We start from the raw sequence: 6,000 nt of genomic DNA, 5'->3' as shown, positions 1-6,000 counted from the left end.
CCTGTAACGAGCTAGGAAATCCCTAAGTGCACAATCACAAGCAAGGGCCTGTAAAGTATACACAGCGTGTTACTAAACTAGACCGTAAGAACACTCTTGCCTAATGGGCCGTTCAAGCCCAACAACTTGGCCCAAGGCCCAACACTTGGCCCAAGGCCCAACAACTTGGCCTAAGGCCCAACACTTTACCTCAGCCCCTAAAACCTTTCAACTAACCAAATCCACCGGTTAAGCCTAAAACGAACTTATCGATTAATAATGAGTAAAACGTGTAGATTTTAGCATGCGAAGATGCATTTAATTACATAGGATAGCCTTTGAAATAAATTATTAAATTTTTACCAAACTTTGATAAATGTCTTAGGTTTATAAAAATAGTTTTATTATATTTTTCTATTGGACATAAAAATTATAAAAATTCCTCCAACACAGCAAGGTACGTGCAGCTATTTCAGTGCGCAACAAAATTATTTTATTTTTATAAAATTCATTACCAAACCAAATTAAACGATTCCAATTGGGTTTGGTTCCTAACTCAAAATACTAACTTCCAGAAGTGGAACCAACCAATTTGGACCTGTGGAAAAAAGGTTATGACGTCGGGAATACAGACCAGAATCCGTCATCCCGCATCAGCTTTGACACTCGATTTTATAAATTCATAAAAACCATTCAAATCTCATCCAAAAATTACGTATTATACCTTTCTGGAAACTAGACTCAAAGTAGAAAATCATGGAATCGATCAAAAACAATAGCTTATCATCGCGTTACAGACCCTACAATAAACGTATACGAATCTTTCAGCAAACCGTTATCATCAAAACTCAACCTTAACGACCAATAAGCGCGTTAATATGATCAATTAAGGTGTAAAAGACACGAGGAATCATAAAACCGACCTTGAATTGAAGTTTTCACGGCTTAAACTTAGCTGGGCAGAAGAAAAACGAGCAGGGAGGGTCTTGAGGTCCGATCGGCTGCTAGAAAGGGTTAGGGGTTAGGGTTTATTTGTTTTATGATATAAATAAAATAGTTACATCCAAGTCCCTTCAAATTGAAGTGTAAGGCAAAATAGAAGGAAAAGTTAAGTTCTTTAACGTACCGGGATAACGTAAAGGCTTCCTAGAAACGTCGGATAAATCCCGAGAATTATACATACTCTACAAGCTTTAATTCTTGAAACCGGAATTAACGGGCGTTACACCACAATAATTAGGTGGTTTGTCAAACTCATAAAAATTGGTTGTGCTTTTAGATAGACCGTCTCACTAATTAGGTGGTTCGTCAAACCAAACCCACTTAGCTAAACGGGTTTGCAGACCCGAACCCATTTACAGCAAACCCTGTATAATCTCATACGCCCTGTATGAGACTCTATAGTTTGAAGATAGCCTTTATTATGGTTGTTAAAACTTTAAATCCAAAAAGAAAATACGTTGATAATATGCCCTTTAGAATTATGCTGCAAGTATTATGTGGTGGAATTGCGCACAATCGATTTTGTTTTCTGCTTATGGAGTTAAATATAGCGGCATAACCGATAAATGAAGGAAGTTGATTGGTTTAATCAAACATTGTATCTTTTATGATGTATTCTTCTTTTGTAAACAAAACATAAAATATGTTGAATTTACAAAGAAAACTTCAAAATTATGCAATAACTTGATTCATTTTTGGCATCAGGAGCTTTTCACAGGTTAAGAAGAAGGGGATCAGAGACATTTAGAGCACAACTTATTGACTCAAATGTGACATTCGCAACAAAATCAAGTATACCTTAGTATTCGTATATCGAATAATCGCGAAAAAACCTTTATATTGAAACATTTTCGTCCAAGGATTGAAACCTAAAAATTAAGAACACGAACCCGAGAAATTGAGAATGAAAAGTGCGGACAAATTGGAATACACAAAATGTGTTAATAATCTGGCTCGACTGGTACCATGGTTAGTAGCTCAGAAATAAGGACGTTAGTTAATCCATTTAACCACTAAACCTTTGAGAATGCCGTGACACAAGCCGGTGTGATAGCTTTTGATTTGGTCAGAAATAGTTTGTTGGGTATGCCCGGGGAAGCATCTAGTACAAAGTGAACCAATCGTGAAACAGGGGTACAAGAGATACAACCAACTAAACGTGCGTGCCCTACAACTTAAATCGATACTTCGACCAACTTTAATTCCGAACAAACAATATACAATAAACTTTCGTCAAAGTGTGGGAAGTGTAATTATTATCACATAAGAGAATGCCAAACAAAGGTATGTAACAAAAGTGAGAAAGTTGTATACTATGCCCATAATTGTAGAACTATTATGAATATTATAAACCAACCGACCCAACTTTAGTAATCACAACTACCTCAGCCCTAATCGATCTGACAACAACCAACTCACGAAAACCAACCTATAATAAGCCGTTATACTTGGTATGAGTGTGGCAGTATGGGGCACGTCAAGAAAGACTGCCCTGGTTAGAATCGAGTTGCAATGAGAAGATAAAACCAAGAACCAGCCAATGTCCATCCCGACTAGAAGGCGCGTATTATGATTAAATCAGATAAAGTAAGCGCAGTAACAAATACATTCTGAGTCTAGTATACTTTAGTTTTGTTTAATGCGAGGACTGAAAGAGGTATCGTTCCTACAAACCTTTACCTTGGAAAATATACCGGGTAGTAAAATAATGAATCCTTATATTATGGAACCCACTAAAGGTAAAACTATAATCGTTAAACATACTGTTCAAAATTGCCCTTCAACCTAAACAACTAGCTATTCCCTGTTGATGCGCTCCCGATGGAAGTGAGGAGTTGTTATGTAATAGTCAGTATGGACTAATTAATTGAGTTCGAATGACAGTTATATATGGAAATAGAATTGTTATATTACCTCTTCTAGATAAAAAAAAGTGATCCAGTATATGGAGTAAACCCAGTACCCTAATGCTTTTCGCATCCCATCTTAAGGTATATATTAAAACAAGTTAAATAAGAGGCAATGGAGATTGGGTGGAATTGTTAAACAATCATAACTGTGAAAACCGAAGAAATTCCTTACTACAAGAACCGAAATTTGAATTTCAAACTTTTATAGCCTCAATAACCGGCTGATGAACGAAGAAAAGTCAGTTCAGATGTCCTGTTAAGACCAAGTACTAGAGCAAAGTGTAATGATGGAAGGAAATTGCATGGATGAACTGGTATGAGAAAGATTATAGTCACATGTCTTGTAAAGATGTACCCTATATTAAGTTAAGGCAGAATACCGAAAACCTTCGGGAACGTTACAATAGCTTGAAATACCCCAATGGAGGGGGAAATGAATTACAATGGACCCCTTAACACATATTCTTGAAACATCTCGAGAAAGCAATGCAAACTGAATGATAGCTCCCTGACTGATCCACACCGAATACTTTCTTCCAATTTATGAAAATTACCCAACTGAAAAACTCGCCTTAACAAAATCTTATCCTTGACAAATTGTGTATGAAACTTTATGTCCCGAATCGACCTGAGCACGGGCTGTAGTCCTCTAACAAACAATCAAACCACATAAACTATTCAAACAATAGAAGAAAGTGAGACCAGTAATTTCAATCCTCGTACATTAACAGTCATCGTAATATTATACAAGTGGTAATATAAAACATTACACGAGCAAGAATATAACTCGCCACCTTATTCAATTGAAAATTGGCGACCCCCAAAATACAAAATCTGAATCGATTTAGGAAACCATAAATAAAGATCTCAATATCAAAAACAAAATGAAAGCCGCTTGAGGCTAACCATAGGACTATTCCGATATATGTGAGAAGATGACGGTTCTTGAAAGGTGTTAATTGAGTTAATGAAACCGACGAGTTGACATGAAAATACATGGAACTGAACAAAATTGCCTCGAACCGTAACGTATTAAGCAAAATTATCTCATTCCCGATATTTAATATATATCGAATTATAATGAGTGCCTTACTGACAGGCAGGGTGTAGTACCACCTGAAAACTTGTATACAACTAAACTCTATAAGGAACCTATGAAGACGTTGAACAGGGAAAAATCAAACAGTTACAACTCAATAAAATTTCATTGAATAAGTTCAGTGGAATCCACAACGGGGAATCAAACGTATCGGAAAACGAAGAACGAATTCCGAAACAAATACTTATTATCTTTTCCTTAAAAGGGTGTATTTGGTATATTGAATTTCGGGGATGAAATTTCTTAACTGGGGGAGAATGTGATATTCGCGACAAAATCAAGTTTACCTTAGTATTCGTTTATCGAATAATCGATTAACGGCTTATTGCGTAACGAATGAATGAATAACCGAACGGGTCTGGTTATGACCCGGATATCCCGGGGGGCCATCTGTAAGTGATATATGTCTATTATAAGCCAATATATTGATACTAAGGCCTTAGTATGATAGCAAACTAATTAAACGAAAACATGCTCGTTTAAGTACCCGCTATAGATTTAAACGTGAAAGATAATTCCGAAACAAGCATTGTATCATCCGTTAAGCTGGAAAATACTTACAAAACACTTAGTGGGAATGTTTTTTAAGTGATCCGTGAAAATATTTTCATTTTTTACAAACAAATACTATGTTTTTATAAATTTACACAAAAATAGCCGAAAAACACTCGTTTTCGCACTGTTTGTCGTACCCGTTATATTTTTCACGCCAAAAACCGAACCTAAAATAAATTTGGACTCGGCATTTCACGTTCAGGCACGTAAATCGAGAAAAGTGGGCCAAATGGGCCCAAAAGGGGGCCCAACAAGCCCAGCCCGCCAAAGAAGACTTTTCCCCCACTTAAACCCTTTTCATATTTAAACAAGTTCCAAGATATTTTACCAATACCTTCTTGCATCTTCTGGACCATAAACCTGCTGTTCTTACTCATCCATAATAAACCCTAAGGTAAAGTTTCTATTTTGATCAAATTTATGCATGTTTAAACATGTTTGAATTCATATAAACATAGTTTGATTGCCAAAAATCACTTCTAACCATGTGAAAACTCTAAAAAGGGTCCAAAAACATGTTTTGATCCTACACATGGTTAGTAACCTGGTTGATAGTTTTTTTGGCCATAAACACGGATTAGAGGGTTTAAACGACGTTTTTACGGCTCAAAAGTTCAGTTTAGAACCCTAACCGAAACCCTAACTTTCACGGCTGGTCTCTTGATGATACATGCTTGGTTTGTGATATAGGACCTGTACTTAGCTTATATAGAAGCACAAGAACCCGGAAATTGGATTAAGAGAGCGAAAACCGCAAAGGTAATGCCGAAATGTTTGATTACGGGATGTTTAGGTTAAGGTTATGATGTGCATATTGTTAGGTCTTGAAATTTTTCAGCGACATCAGGGACCATGTCATTGAGTTCCTGTTGAAATTTGGTAATTTTTCGACCATCCGAGAATATTTGGCGAATTTATTACCGAATTCGGATGTTTATTTGGGAAAAATAGTTAAAATGCTTGAAAAATTATGAAATTTTGTGGGGAACTCAGATTGTGTATATTTTGATCACATATAAAATTTGGGATCATTTGGAAAAGTTTAAGGGTGTTTTGTGCATATGCGTTCGTATGAATTTTTATAGCCGAGTTTGGGCCAGAAAGAATATTGAAAAAGCTTATTGCATTCTAGAATTGATACAGGTTGTTTTGAGACATAATTTGAGTAATCAGAAATTTTGTGGAATTTTTGGAGATCGTTTGGGGTAAACTGACGATTTTCAAGCGAAATATAGCTAATAAAATTAATTTTTATAAATTAATAAATCAGTAAATAATTCCAGAAATATTTTTATAAAAATATACATATTTTATTTGATAAGTGGCTAAATTGTCATAATTTAATGATTAATGGTTAATTAATTATGCTAATTTGAAGGTTAAACAAATTCAATTTTAATAAAAACCGGCAAGTTCACGATTAACGAACCAGCGGAAATATCAAAACACCATGAG

The sequence above is a fragment of the Bidens hawaiensis genome, unplaced genomic scaffold (genome assembly GCF_021521415.1).
Source record: "Bidens hawaiensis isolate Kalapana, Puna unplaced genomic scaffold, B.hawaiensis_p1.1 tig00000284_1, whole genome shotgun sequence".
NCBI classification, from domain to species: domain Eukaryota; kingdom Viridiplantae; phylum Streptophyta; class Magnoliopsida; order Asterales; family Asteraceae; genus Bidens; species Bidens hawaiensis.
This window is presented reverse-complemented; position numbering follows the sequence as displayed.